At 37.8% G+C, this 16,252-nt stretch overlaps 1 protein-coding gene across 3 annotated transcripts in view; it reads right to left on the bottom strand.

Moving 5' to 3' along the window:
- PHTF2 (putative homeodomain transcription factor 2) overlaps positions 1–16,252 on the bottom strand; it is a 125,068-nt gene that overhangs the window by 63,514 nt on the left and 45,302 nt on the right. The window lies entirely within an intron of this gene.

Below are 16,252 nucleotides of genomic sequence, written 5' to 3'. Positions count from 1 at the left end.
AGAACACACAGACTGCCTGCTCAGACATAACCAAATAAAACAAAAAAGACAAAACAAACAAATCTACAATCAAGATGAAGAAAATAACTTCTGAATGTCCCGAAGACAGCAAACAATATCGAAGCATATAAAAAAACAGGATAGGCATGGTACAGTAGGCACCAAAAATAAAACACCAGATGACTTTCAAGTAGACGAAAAGGCACTGAAACTTCCTGACAGTGAATTCAAACCTCTAATATTTAGAGCAATCCAAGAGTTGAAGCAAAAAGCAGACAAAAATGAGGAATAAATAGACAATTTTTTGCAAAAGGCAAACAAATTCATGGAAAATACAGACAAAAAAATGGAACAACTCAGGAAAGTAATACAGGAACAAAATGCCAAAATAAATTCACATCTAGAAATCATACAAAAACAACAATCAGAAATCCAAAAGATAAACAACAAGATTTCAGAATGGACAGTGCCATAGAGGGGCTGAGGAGCAGGTGCGAAACGATGGAAGACAGAATCAGTGAAATTGAGGATAAAACCTGGACACAACTTTGTTTAGGGAAAATTCAGAAAAAAGAATGGAGAAAAATGAAGAAACCCTGAGAATTATGTGGGATATAATCAAAAGCAAAAATTTGCGAGTGATCAGAGTTTCAGAACAGGGAGAGAAAATGGAAAACAAAGAGAGGATCATTGAAGAACTGCTGATGGAAACCTTCCCTAACATCATGAATGATGAAAAGCTGACGATCTAAGAAGCTCAATGAACCCCATATAGGATAGACACCAAAAGAAAAACACCAAGGCATACAATAATCACACTCACTAAAACCAAAGACAAAGAAAACATTCTGTGAGCAGCTCAAGAAAAACGAAAAGTCACGTACACAGGAGAAACAATAAGACTAAGCTCTGATTATTCGGCAGAAACCATGCAGGCAAGAAGGCGATGCAATGACATATATAAAACCTTGACAGAAAAAAATTGCCAATCAAGAATAATATATCCTGCAAAACGTTCATTCAAATATGATGGTGAAATTAGGATATTTCTAGATAAACAGAAATTAAGAGAATATGTAAAAGCCAAGCCAAATTTACAAGAGTTATTAAAGGGAGTCCTTCCATCTGAGAACAAACAACATGACCACACGCTGAATCTAGGAGGCAAGATTGTACCAGCCAGATACCAACCTGGGAAATGAACTCTCAAAGGCTATCCAAAACCAAAACAACTGCAACAGGGAACAAGAGAAGTTAATCTGCAAAGGACAACAATGTCAGAACAATAAAAAAGGGAATAAAATGGTATAGATATAGAACTTTCTAATGCAGAGGAAGGCAAGGCAATACCAAGCAATAATACACTGGTTCAAACCTAGGAAGATATGGGTAAATTTCAAGGGAACCACAAAGGCAGTTAACAAACCTACTCATCAAAATAAAGAAGAAAAACAAAGTCTCAATAAAAACAAAATCAACAAAAAACAAAAGAAATCCACAAACAAAAGAAACTCAGCGCAGGGGAGTAAGAGGAACAAAGAAAATGTTAGCACAACAAAAAAAAAGCACTACAAAATGACAGCAATAAACTCACACCCATCAATAATTACACTGAATGTAAATGGCCTAAATGCACCCATAAAGAGACATAGAGTGGCAGAATGGATTAAAAAAAAAAAAAAAAAAACAGGATCCATCAATATGCTGTCTATAAGAGACACACTTTAGAAACAAAAACGTGTATTTACTAAAAATCAAAGGATGGAAAAAAATATATCAAGCAAATAACTACCATAAAAGAGCAGGAGCAACAATACTAATCTCAGATAAGAAGGACTTCAAAACAAAATCCACCATAAAAGACAAAGAAGGGTACTATATAATGATTAAAGGAACGATCCATCATGAAGACGTAACCATAACAAACATCGATGGACCCAATGACAGGGCTCCAAAATGAGTAAAACGAACTCTAACAGAACTGAAAACAGAAATTGACAGTTTTGCAATAATAGTAGGAGACTGCAATACACCACTCTCAGTAAGAGGACAGAACATCTAGAAAGAAACTCAGCAAAGATACAGAATCGCTAAAGAGCACAACCAGCCAACTTGACCTCATAGATATTTTAGAACACTCCACCCAACAGCTGCAAAGTACACATTCTTTTCCAATGCACATGGAATGTTCTCCAGAACAGACCACATCCTAAGCCTTAGAGCAACCCTCAACAAAATCCAAAACACTGAGATAATACAAAGTATCTTCTCTGACCACAATGCCATCAAAACAGAAATTAACAACAGGAAGAGTAAGGGAAAAAATCAGTTACATGGAAACTGAAAAACATCCTGCTTAAAAACTACTGGGTAGTAGAAGAAATCAAAGATAGAATCAAACAAGAATGAAAACACATCATACTAAAACCTTTGGAACACAGCAAAGGCAGTACTCAGACATCAACTTACAGCACTAGATGTACACATCAAAAAAGGAACAAAATCAAAACATTACACAACTTGAACAAACAGAAAGAGAACAGCAAAAGAAGCCCACAGCCAAGAGAAGAAAGGAAACAATAAAGATCAGAGCAGAAATAAATGAAATAGAGAATAGAAAAACAATAGAAAGAATCAACAAACACAAAAGTTGGTTCTTTGGAAAGATCGACAAAATCGACAAACCACGGGCCAAATTGAAAAAAGAAGAACAGGAGAGAACACAAATAACCCAAATAAGAAATGAAATGGGGTGCATTACAGCAGACCCAATTGAAACAAAAACGATCATAACAGAGTAGTATGAAAAACTATACTCCAACAAATTTGAAAACCTAGAGGAAATGGACAAATTTCTAGAGACATACTACCTACCCAAATTAACACAAAATGATGCTGAAAATCTGAACAGACCCATAACAAGAGAAGACATTGAAAAGGCAATAAAAAAAAAAAACTCCCAACAAAGAAAAGCCCTGGCCCAGATGGCTTCACTGGAGAATTCTTCAAAACATTCAGTGAAGAGTTTACACCAGTACTACTCAGACTATTTCAGAACACAGAAAAGGAAGCGATACTTCCACATTCATTCTATGAAGCCAGCATAACCCTGATACCAAAACTAGGCAAAGACACCACAAAAAAAGAAAATTACAAATCAATATCTCTCACAAATATAGATGCAAAAATTCTTAACCACGTGCTAGCCCATAGAATTCAGCATCGTATCAAAAAAATAATACACCAAGACCAAGTAGGATTCATACCAGGTATGCAAGGATGGTTCAACATTAGAAAATCAATCAATGTAATCCACCACAAAAATAAAAGAAAAAAATCACATGATTATCTCAATCAATGCAGAAAAGTCTTTTGACAAAGTCCAACACCCATTCCTGATAAAAACTCTCAATAAAATAGGTATAAAAGGGAAATTTCTCAACATAATAAAGGGAATCTATGCAAAACCAACGGCCAACATACTTCTCAATGTAGAGAGGCTGAAAACATTCCCCTTGAGAACAGGAACAAGACAAGGATGTCCTTTATTACCACTCCTATTTAACACTGTGTTGGAAGTCTTAGCTAGAACAATAAGGCAAGAAACAGAAATAATGGGCATCCAAATCGGTAATGAAGAAGTACAACTGTCCCTATTTGCGGATGATATGATACTAAGGAAATCCAAAAGACTCCATAAGAAAACTACTGGAACTAATAGAAAGATTCAGCAGAGTGGCAGGATACAATATAAACATACAAAAATCAGTTGGATACTATACACCAATAAAGAGAATGATGAAAAGGAAATCAGGAAAACAATACCATTAATAATAGCCCCTAAAAAAAAAAAAAGCAAACTTGGGAATAAATTTAACCAGGGATGTAAAAGACCTATACAAAGAAAACTACAAAACACTACCGCAAGAAACCAAAAGAGATCATATAAATAGAAAAATATACCATGTTCATGGATAGGTAGACTCAACATTGTGAAAATGACGATTCTACCCAAAGCAATTTACAAATACCAACAACAGTCTTTAAAGAGATTAAAAACTTGTCGTTAACTTTATATGGAAAGGGAAGAGGCCCCGGATAAGTAAAGCACTATTGAAGAAGAAGAATAAAATAGTAGGACTTGCACTACCTGACCTTAGAACCTACTATACAGCTACAGTACTCAAAACAGCCCGATGCTGGTACAACAACAGATACACTGACCAATGGAACAGAATTGAGAACCCAGATGTAAATTCATCCATCTATAGCCAGCTGATCTTCAATAAGGGCCCAAAGTCCACCAAGTGGGGAAAAGGCAGTCTTTTTAACTAATGGTGCTGGCAAAACTGGGTGTCTATCTGCAAAAAAATGAAACAGGACCCACACCTCACACCATATACAAAAACTAACTCAACGTGGATCAAAGACCTAAATATAAAGCCGAAAACTATGACGTTCATAGAAGAAAAAATAGGATCAATGCTAGAGACCCTAATACATAGCATTAACAGGACACAAATCACAACCAACAACACACAAGCTCCAGAGGATAAGCTAGATAACTGGGATCTTCTAAAAAATAAACACTCATGCTCATCAAAAGACTTCACCAAAAGAGGAAAAAGAGAGCCTACACACTGGGAAAAAATTTTTGGCTATTACAAATCAGATAAAGTTCTAATCTCTAAAATCTACAAGAAAATCTGACACCTCCACAACAAAAAAGACAAACAATCCAAATAAAAAATGGGCAAAGGAAATGAACAGACACTTCACCAAAGAAGACATTCAAATGGCCAACAGACACATGAGGAAACGCTCAGCATCTCTAGCCATCAGAGAAAAGCAAATCAAAACCACAGTGAGGTACTGTCTCACGCTGGCATTACTGGCACTAATTGATACAAAAGAAAATAACAAAGATTGGAAAGGCTGCAGGGAGATCGGAACTCTTATGCACTGCTGGTTGGAATGCAAAATGATACAACTGTTTTAGAAAACGATATGGCACTTCCTTAGAAAGCTAGAAATAGAAATACCATATGATCCAGCAATCCCACTCCTGGGTATATATCCTGGAGAAATAAGAGTCATCACACGAATAGATATATGTACACCCATGTTCACTGCAGCATTGTTCACAATAGCAAAAAGATGGAAACAACCTAGATGCCCATGAACAGATGAATGGATAAACAAACTGTGGTACGTACACACAATGGAATGTTACGCAATGATAAAGGGCAATGATGAATCTATAAAGCATCTCACAACACAGATGCATCTGGGGGACATTATGCTGATTGAGTTAAGTGAATCATAAAAGGATAAATATTGTATGAGACCACTACTGTAAAAACTCATGAAAAGGTCTACATACAAAAAGAAACAATATTTGATGGTCAGGAGGGCAGGGAAGGTGGGAATGGAAAAACACTTAATAGACAATAGATAAGCAGTAACTTTGGTGAAGGGTAAGACAGCACACAAGGCCATGGTAGCTCCATAGACACATCCAAACTCCCTGTGGACCAAATTGCTGGGCTCAGGGTTGTGGGGACCATGGTCTCAGGGAACGTCTAGTTCAACTGGCATAACAGACTTTATAAAGAAACAGTTTATAAAGAAAATGTTCTACATTCTACTTTGGTGAGTAGCATCTGGGGTCTTAAAAGCCTGTTAGCAGCCATCTAGGATACTCCACTGGTCTCACCCCTTCAGGAGCAAGGAAGAATGAAGAAAACTAAAGACACAAGGGAAAGATTAGTTCAAAGGACGAATGGACCACATCTACCATGGCCTCCACCAGACTGAATCCAGTACAACTAGATGGCGCCCAGCTATCACCACTGACTGCTCTGACAGGGATCACAACGGAGGGTCCCTGACAGAGCCTGAGAAAAATATAAAACAAATTCTTAACTCAAAAATAAAGACCAGACTCACTGGCCTGAAAGAGACTACAGAAACCCTACGAAAATGGCCCCCAGGAACCCTTTCAGCTCAGTAATCAGGCCACTCCTGAGGTTCACTCTTCAGCCAAAGATTGAACAGGCCCATGGAACAAAACAAGACTAAAGGGGTGCACCAGCCCTGGGGCAGGGACTATAAGGTAGGAGGGAACAGGAAAGCTGGTAATAGGAAACCCAAGGTTGAGAAGGGAGAGTGTTGACATGTCACAGGGTTGTTAACGAATGTCATACAACAATGTGTGTACTAACTAATGAGAAACTAGGTTTGTTCTATAAACCTTCACCTACAGTTCAAAAAAAAAAAAAATCAGAAAAAGTATGGGAACATAGATTCAATAGGAGTAATTCTGCTCTACATCGATAATTCAAAATAACCAGGCTTAATTCAATCAAAATTTATTTTAAAAATCTATAACCATCCGACGTACTTGTACTTTTTAGTTATCTTGATTCTCATTAATACCCAAAGCTAACAAGAAACAGGTAATTAATATGTTTTAATGATTTTTATAAATTAGCAGTATTTTGTATTCATGTACAAAATAATGTACTTAACTCCCTTTAAAAGAACAGTGTTTTTAAATAAATGCCTTATTTATTTCAAGGAGACTCAAGAATATGGACATGGAGATAACATGTCCCACAATTCTAAATTTAGGGAAAATAATGTCTATGTGATACACTTAATCAGAAATGCATGTCAACACTTGGCATAACTAGGTTTAGTGCAACCCAGCATTTAGTACTCAATAGCCTCAGGTTTAAAATGGGGTAGAAAGTCTAATAAACTCTGCAGTGAAGCAGTGGGCAAAAGTGAAAAAAATTTTCTGAAAACTAAGGTACTTAGTTATGTCCTACTTCTACAAGCCAGGATTCTAACCCAAGTTTCATGGGAATCATATACTTCCTCCTACTATCATTCCAATTTTTTTTTTTTTTTCCCTTTTTGTACGTCTGACAAACAAAATGGGGAAGGGGAAGAGGAGAAATGAGGAAAGGAAATGGGCAAGTGAGAGTGAGGACTGGTAAGTAGAGAAAATGACTATCTTCGTCTAGATATCCACCAGGGTCAGCTGTGACTCCTAAGATAAAAATTTTGTAATGAATATCACGGTTATCAAGGGTACAAATGTTAAAACCCATATAATTGAACGGTGAAATGGGAAACATGTATCACTCAGGAATTCTAGAAAAGAAGTATCTCTGAAAAACAATTTGAAAAGCTACTCGTAGGAGATCAGATTACCACTGAGGTCATCATTCACAATAGTAGTGGTTCAGGTATCAGAGGCTAAAAAGAAAGTGTCTTAGTTTAAAAAGGCTGTTACCAATAGTTTAATTAGATTAAGTGCCTAATAAAATACTAAAAGTTCACAAATAAACATAAGGAGGGCAAAGGAAAGCCCAGATTGAAAACATTTTAAGCATCTAGCTTTGTTAACTAGTAAACAGACCTACCATTTTTGTCAAAGTTCCAATTTTTCCCACTACTATCATGCTCAGCTTCATTTTCAGAATCTCATTTAAGAAACTCCGAAAAGCAAGATACTGCTTCACACAAACATGAAATGTCACATAAAAAGATAACACAGAGCTCAAATCCCTTCCTAACCTGACCCACACAAGGAATATCAGAGGCCAAACATGTGCCAGGACAAATGTAGTCTCACTTTGTAATTATGAGTGTGTCTGTTAAACAAAATGAAGTACATACATACAATGGACTACTCTCAGCCATAAAGAGAAATGAAGGCCTGATACATGCTATAATATGGATGACCCTGGAAAATACTATGCAGAGTAAAATAAGTCAATCACAAAAGGACAAATATTGTACGATCTCACTTATATAAAATGAAAAGAACAGGCAAATGTATAGAGACCAAACTTTATTAGTAGTTACCAGGGGCAGGAGGGAGGGAGAGAGGAAGCTGTTATTTGGGAAGCAACGAGTTTCTATTTATGGTGATGGGAAATTCCTATCGATTAAGGGTAACGGTTGCACAACGTGATTAATGTAGTTGATATCAATGTATACCTAAAAAGGTTGAACTGACAAATGTTGTGTTACAAATATTTTTAAAACAAAAAGAGCAGCTGCTGATGCTGCTTATGTACAAATACTTCATGGGATTTGTTTTCTTGTTTTAGAGATTTAGGGACATGGCTTCATGGTACAGCCCAGTCAACAGGCCTAATATTGTTTTCAGTGTTTCTTCTGTTCTCCCTACTAGTTCCCAGCGCCTAAGGTCTTAAAAGCCTGCAAGAGGTCTCTATTTGCCTGCAGCAGCAGAGAAGGAGAATCAGGACTCAGAGGAGGAACTGGAATGCATGTCTAACTGCCTCTGTGAACAAATACCTCCTTTGCCATGAAACCAGAAGAGGTGGATGGTACCTGGCCACCATTACTGAACATTTTGATCAAAAAGATTCTATAGAAGAATCCTGATGAAAGGGGGTCGGGGGCGGGGGGAGGACAAGAACTTTAAGTTTTCTTGAAATCCAGACTTTCTGGAGCCATTGAGGCTGCATGAACACTGAAACTATTGCCCTGAGATAACCTTTAAACCTTAAACTGAAATGATTCCCTACACTTGTCTTTAAAGCAAACAATAGCTTAATTAGAAAAGAATGTTTGCCTTGAGCATTGTGCTCTTTTAAAGAATTAACTATATGGTCAAATCAACAACAACTCTAAAAACTGGAGAAGACACTTAAGATGATAGTGAGTTTATGTTAACAGCAGCGGAATAATTTGGAAACAGACAGCGAAAATGGTTGCATGAATAGAATTTTGCAAGACTAAAGATCTATTCATTGCAAATAACTTTTTTCAATATCAACGGTGACCATACAGGTGGACTTTGCCCGATGGAATACAAAGGAATCAAATCAACTACACCTGTGGAAAGAGAAGACAGAGAATCTCAATAGCATCAGTCAGAACAAGGCTAGGGCGCCAACTGCAAAACAGACCATCAATCAAATGCAAGTTCAAATTGAAAATGAAAATTAGAACAAGTCCATGAGAGCAAAAGTACGACCTTGAGTATGTCCGTCCTGAATTTAGAGACCATCTCAAGAATAGATCAGATGCATTAAACATTAATGACCAAAGATGAGTTGTAGAATGACATCAAGGACATCATAGAAGAAAGCAACGGGTCATTAAAAAGACAGGAAAGAAAGAAAAGATGAAAATGGATGTCAGAAGAGACTCTGAAATTTGCGCTTGAAGGCAAAGTAGCTAAAACGAATGGAAGAAATGATAAAGTAAAAGAGCTGAACAGAAGATTTCAAAGGGTGCCCTGAAGAGACAAAGTATTATAATGAAATGTGCAAAGACCTGGAGTTAGAAAACCAAAAGGCAAGAACATGCTCGGCATTTCTCAATCTAAAAAAACTGAAGAAAAAATTCAAGCCTCGAGTTGCAATTCTGAAGCATTCTATTTACAAAATATTAAACAACGCAGGAAGCATCAAAAGAAGATGGGAAGAATACAGTCAATGTACCAGGAAGCACTGGTTGATGTTCAACCATTCCCGCCCGCAAAAAGCCAACCCGTTGCCATCAAATCGATTCTGACTCACAGCAACCCTATAAGGCAGAGCAGAACTGCCCCATAGGGTTTCTAAGGGGCAGCTGATGGATTGGAACTGCCAGTCTTCTGGTTAGCAGCCAAGCTCTTAACCACTGCACCACCAGGGCTCCATTCCAGGAGGTAGTATATGATTAAGAACTGAAGTTACTGAGGGAAGAAGTCCAAACTGCACTGAGTATATTGGCAAAAAACAAGGCTCCAAGAAGTAAGTGCAGGAATACCAACTGGGATGTTTCAACAAATGGATTCAAGTGCTCACTCATTTATGCCAAGAAACCTGAAGACAACCACCTGGCCAACTGACTGGAAGAGATCCATATTTGTGACCACTCCAAAGAAGGATGATCCAACAGAATGCTGAAATTATCTCCACAATAGCATTAATATCACACGCAAGTAAAATTTTGCTGAAGATCATTTAGAAACAGTTGCAGCAGTACATCAACAGAGAACTGCCAGAAATTCAAATGTGTTTCAGAAGAAGAGGTGGAAGGAGGGAAATCACTGCTGATGTCAGATGGATCTTGGCTAAAAGCAGAGAATACCAGGTAGATTTCTACCTCTGTTTTATTGACTAGGGCATTGGACTGTGTGGATCATAACAAATTATGGATAACACGGCAAAGAATGGAAATTGCAGGACACTTAATTGTGCTCATGAAGAACCTGTACATAGACAAAACGGAAGTCATTCGAACAAAATAAGGGGATGCTGTGTGGTTTAAAATCAGGAAAGGTGTGTGTCAGGGTTGTATCCTTCTTATTCAATCTGTATGCTGAGCAAATAATCCAAGAAGCTGGACTATATGAAGAAGAATGCAGCATCAGGACTGGTGGAAGATTCATTAACAACCTGTGATATGCAGAGGACACAAGCTTGTTGAAAGCGAAGAGGACTTGAAGCACTTACTGATGAAAATCAAAGACTACAGCGTTCACTATGGATTACACCACAGCATAAAACAAAAATCCTTACAACCGGACAGATAAGCAACATCATGATAAACGGAGAAGATACTGAAATTGTTAAGGATTTCACTCTACTTGGATTCACAATCTATACCCATGGAAGCAGCAGTCAAGAAATCAAAGGACGTGTTGCACTGGGCAAATATGCTGTAAAAGACCTCTTTAAAGTGTTCAAAAGCAAAGATGTCACCTTGAAAACTAAGGTGTGCCATGATATTTTCATGACCTCATATGCATGCAAAAGCTGGACAATATGAATAAGAAAGATCAAAGAAGAACTGATGCCTCTGAATTATGGTGTTGTTGAAGAATACTGAATATACCACAGACTGCCAGAAGAACAGACAAATCTGTTCTTGAAGAAATACAGTCAGAATGCTCCTTAGAAGTGAGGATGATGAGACTTCGTCTCACATACTTTGGATATGTTATCAGGAAGGACCAATTCCTGGAGAAGGTTATCATGCTTGGTAAAGTAAAGGGCCAGCAAAAAAGAGGAAGATCCTCAATAAGATGAACTGACACAGTGGCTGCAGCAATAGGCTCAAATAAAGCAAGAATTGTGAGGATGGCACAGGACCAGGCAGTGTTTTGTTCTACTGTACACAGCGTTGCTATGAGTTGGAACCAACTTTGACCTTACCTAACAACAACAACAACAGAACTGCCCCATAGGGGTTCCAAGGCTGTAATCTTTATGGAAGCAGACTGCCACATCTTTCTCCCTTAGAGCGGTTGATGGGTTCGAACCGCCGACCCTTCTGTTAGGCTTTTCGGTCAGCAGTCAAGCGCATAACCACCATGTCACAAGGACTCCTATAACAAACATTTCTTTTTTCCCCAGAAACATTTACGGTCACGCAAAACCATTAGCATTATTGCTAGCCTTCAGATAAATCCTCACCTAATTAGACACCAATTCTTTTTTTTTTTACCATTTAATTTCAAAACAAAAGTTCTCAATACTGTAAACATCAAACAGATTTTCACTTTTTTTTTTCTTTCTTTTTGGTCATAAGTACTGACTCTCAAATGAATTTGTCTACTGAATGCCTATGAATAGCTCTGAGTTCTTATAACTACTATTAAAAAGCCTTGTTTGTAACCTGCTACCTTAAATAGCAAGATCCTTAAGTGGCTCAAACGGTTTGTGCTTTACTATTATCCTACAGGTTGGTGGTTTGAACCCTCCACCTATACTGTGGAAGAAAGGCCTGGTGATGTGTTTCCATTAACGTTATAGCAAAGAAAACCCTATGGAGCAATTCTACTCTGTAACACATGGTGTCATCATGAGTTGGAATTGTCTTGACAGCAACCAGTTTGGTTTTTTTTTTTTTTTTTTGGTATCTTAAGTAGCAGAAGGGCAGTGGTGGTTCAGCAGTAGAATTCTCACCAACCACAGGGGAGATCTAGGTTCGATTCCTGGCCAATGTACCTCAAGCGCAGCCACCACTTGTCTGTCAGGGGAGGCATGGATGTTGCTGTGATGATGAACAGGTTTCAGTGGAGCTTCCAGATTATGACAGATTAGGAAGAAAGGCCTGACTATCTACTTCCAAAAATTAGCAAAGTAAAACCCTATGGATTACACAATGGTCTGATCCCACTGTGCACGGAGCGAACATGAGTCACTGGCCAACTCAACAGCAGCTAACAACAACATCTTAAATAACAACTCCCATCATTTCTCCATTTATATGCTAATCTAGTCCATTCTTTTGTTTTTTCACATCTTATTTTAATCAGCATATTATCCAATGACTCTGGTTGTCAGTTACACATATGTACAGGCGCACACACACTCCTGTGTAAGTTTGTAAAAGTCGGAACTCATGTGACTTTAACTGCTACAGATCAAGTAACGAAGATGAATCATTTACTTGCTGGATGTAAACTCTGCAGAACGACGATGGCAGACAAAAAAGTGTGGTCTGATAACACACCAAGAGCTAGTAATTCTTTAGAAAGCTGAACAATAACCCAATTATTTTGCGAAAACTTTAAGTCTTCTAAAGCAATCTTTTCTTGGAACGCTAAAAAACATGAGATGCCAAACCATAGAAGACCTTTAATGCAATCACTAAAAATATTCCCTTATAATTCTAGTGTTATTTGGAGGGTGCCTGAAACAGGTTTAAGTATTCAAACTTAAAATATTCCAATTGGGGAAAGAAGTGTAATCTTGGAATTAAAAAACAAAAAACAAACCCAGTGACGTCGAGTCAATTCCAACTCATAGCGACCCTACAGGACAGAGCAGAACTGCCCCATAGAGCTTCCAAGGAGCACCTGGCGGATTCGAACTGCCGACCCTTTGATTAGCAGCCTTAGCACTTAACCACTACGCCACCAGGGTTTCCTAAATCTTGGAATACACGTTATTAATTATATGCAAAAAAAAACCTTCTTTGCTTCAATCGTCATTTATTTCTTTTGCTATCAATCATTATCAGAATCATACAACTAATTATCAGAATCATACAACTAAAAAATATTACTATAGGAAAAAAATGCTTGAGTTGAAGGCAAATTGAAAAAAAAACACGTTTAAGAAGATTTAAAATTTTTGGCAGGGGAAGATAAATGTGACTTTTCATGGAAGAACACATTTCTAGAATTCAATATATTTTAAAATATATATCTAGCTACCCTCTGACATTTGGGTTTTAATACAAAAGTATGAAAACACATTTTCATTTTCAGAGACTAAAATCTAGCTAATTATCAACAATTCCATTCATCATAATTAAAGCCACTTAAAATCTTCCCATATATTCTGTGAGATTATGAATCATCTAAAACTACACCCTTACCTGCATTAGCCCCCAAAACAGTGTATTACAGGTCAGACATATGTAACCAAATTATGAATTATGACCAAGTTTCTATTGCCTAGGGAAAGCCTGCTAATAATACAGTAAAACACTAAAACTCAAGTTAAGAAAAAAGTCTTTTTCTTTTTTTATTGTGCTTTAGATGAAGGTTTATAGAGCAAAGCAGTTTCTCATTAAACAATACACATGTTGTTTTGTGACACTGGTTGCGAATCCCACATGTCAACACTCTACACTTCTAGACCTTGGGTTCCCCATTACCAGCTTTCCTGTGCCCTCCTGCCTTCTCGCCCTTGCCCCTCGGTTGGTGTGCTCATTTAGTCTCATTTTGTTTAATGGCCTGAATAATCTTTGGCTGAAGGGCGAACCTCAGGGGTGACTTCACTACTAAGTTAAAAGGGTGTCAAGGGGCCATACTCTTGGGGTTTTTTCAGTCTCTGTCAGACCAGCAAGCCTGTCTTTTTTTGTGAGTTGGAACTTTGTTCTACATTTATCTCCAGCTCTGTCTGGGACTCTCTATCGTGATCCCTGTCAGAGCAGTCAGTGGTGGTAGCCAGATTCCAACAGTCTGGTGGAGGTTGTGGTAGTTGTATTCCATCAGTCCTTTGGACTAATCTCGCTTGGGTCTTTGGTTTTCGTCATTCTCTCTTGCTCCAGACAGGGTGGGACCAATAGAGTATCTTAGATGGCTGCTCACAAGCTTTTAAGACTCCAGATGTTACTCACTGAGTAAGACTGTAGAACATTTTCTTTATAAACTATGTTACGCCAACTGAGCTAGACGTCCCCTGAGACCATGGTCCCCAGCACTCAGCCCAGTAATTTGGACCTCGAGGAGTTTGGATGTGTCTATGAAGCTCCCATGACCTTGCCTTGGTCAAGCTGTGCTGGCTTCCCAGTATTGTGTACAGTCTTACCCTTCACCAAAGTTACCACTTACCTATTGTCTAGTTAGTGTTTTTCCTTCCCATCCCTCCCCTCCCTCATAACCATCAAAGATTGTTTTTTTTGTGTGTAAATCTTTTCATGAGTTTTTACAATAGTGGTCTCATACAATATTCGTCCTTTTGTGACTGACTTATTTCTCTCGGTATGATGCACTCCAGATTCATACATGTTGTGAGATGTTTCACAGATTCATTATTGTTCCTTATCACTGCATGGCATTCCATTGTGTGTATGTATCATAGTTTGTTTATCCATTCATCTGTTGATGGGTATTTAGGTTGTTTCCATCTTTTTGCTATTGTGAATAATGCTGCAATGAACATGGGTGTGCATACGTCTACCCATGAGACAACTCTTATTTCTCTAGGATATATTCCTAGGAGTGGGATTGCTGGATTGTATACTGTTTCTATTTCTAGCTTTTTAAGGAAGCACCATATTGTTTTCCAAAATGGTTGCACGATTATACATTCCCAACAGCAGTGCATAAGAGTTCCAATCTCCTCGGAGCCTCTCCAACATTTCTTATTCTCTGTTTTTGATTTGTGCTGGTAATGTCACGGTCAGATGGTATATCTGATTGTAGTTTCGATTTGCATTTCTCTAATGGCTAGCGATCATGAGCATTTCCTCATGTGTCAGCCACTTGAATGTCTTCTTTGAAGTGTCTGTTCATATCCTTTGCCCATTTTTTAATTGAATTATTTGTCTTTTTGTTGTAGAGATGTTGGATTTTCTTATAGATTTTAGAGATTAGATTTTGTCTGATTTATAATAGCTGTTTTTTTTTTTTTCCCCCAGTCTGTAGGTTCTCTTTTTACTTTTTTGGTCAAGTCTTTTGATGAGCATAACTGCTTAATTTTTAGAAGATCCCAGCTATCTAGCTTATCTTCTTTTGTTTGTGTATTGTTAGTTATGGCTTGATCCTGTTTATGCTGTGCATTAGGGTCTCTACAGTTGACCCTACTTTTTCTTCTGTGATTTTTAGAATCTTTGGTTTTACATTTAGGTCTTTGATCCATTTTGAATTAGTTTGTGTATGGTGTGAGGTATGAGTCCTAACTCATTTTTTTGCAGAAGGACATTTAGTTTTGCCAGCGCCATTTGTTACAAAGACTGTCTTTTCCCCACTTGGTGGACTCTGGGCCTTTGTTGAAGCTCAGGTGACTGCAGGTGGATGGATTTACATCTGCATTCTCAATTCTGTTCCACCGGTCAATGTGTCTGTAGTACCAATACCAGGCTGTTTTGAATATCATAGCTGTACAGTAAGTTCTAGGGTCAAGTATTGCAAGCTCTCATACTTTATTCTTCTTCTTCAATGGTGCTTTATTTATCCAGGGCCTCTTCCCTTTCCATGTAAAGTTAATGATTAGTTTTTCTATTTCGTTAAAGGCTATTGGTATTTGGATCGGGATTGCACTGTATTTGTAGATTGCTTTGGGCAGAATATTGGAAACCCTGGTGGTGTAGTGCTTAAGTGCTACAGCTGCTAATCAGAGGGTCGGCAGTTTGAGTCCGCCAAGTGCTCCTTGGAAACTCTATGGGACAGTTCTACTCTGTCCTATAGGGTCGCTATGAGTCGGGATCAACTCGACGGCAACGGGTTTTGGGCAGAATTGACATTTTCACAATGTTGAGTCTACCTATCCATGAGCATGGTATGTTTTTCCATTTGTGTAGGTTTTGTTTGGTTTCTTGCAGTAGTGTTTTGTAGTTTCCATTGTGCAGATCTTTTACATCTCTGGTAGATTTATTCCTAAGGCTATTTTTTTTTTGGGGGGGAGGTTTATAAATGATATTGTTTTCCTGATTTCTTTTTCGTTATTCTCTTTATTTATGTACAGGAATCCAACTGATTTTTATATGTTTGTCTTGTATCTTGCTACTCTGCTGAATCTATTAGCTCCAGTAGTTTTTC

Source organism: Loxodonta africana, chromosome 8, assembly GCF_030014295.1.
Source record: "Loxodonta africana isolate mLoxAfr1 chromosome 8, mLoxAfr1.hap2, whole genome shotgun sequence".
Classification (NCBI taxonomy): Eukaryota; Metazoa; Chordata; class Mammalia; order Proboscidea; family Elephantidae; genus Loxodonta; species Loxodonta africana.
The sequence above is the reverse complement of the archived record's forward strand: the minus strand, read 5'-3'. Positions and strand labels throughout refer to the sequence as shown.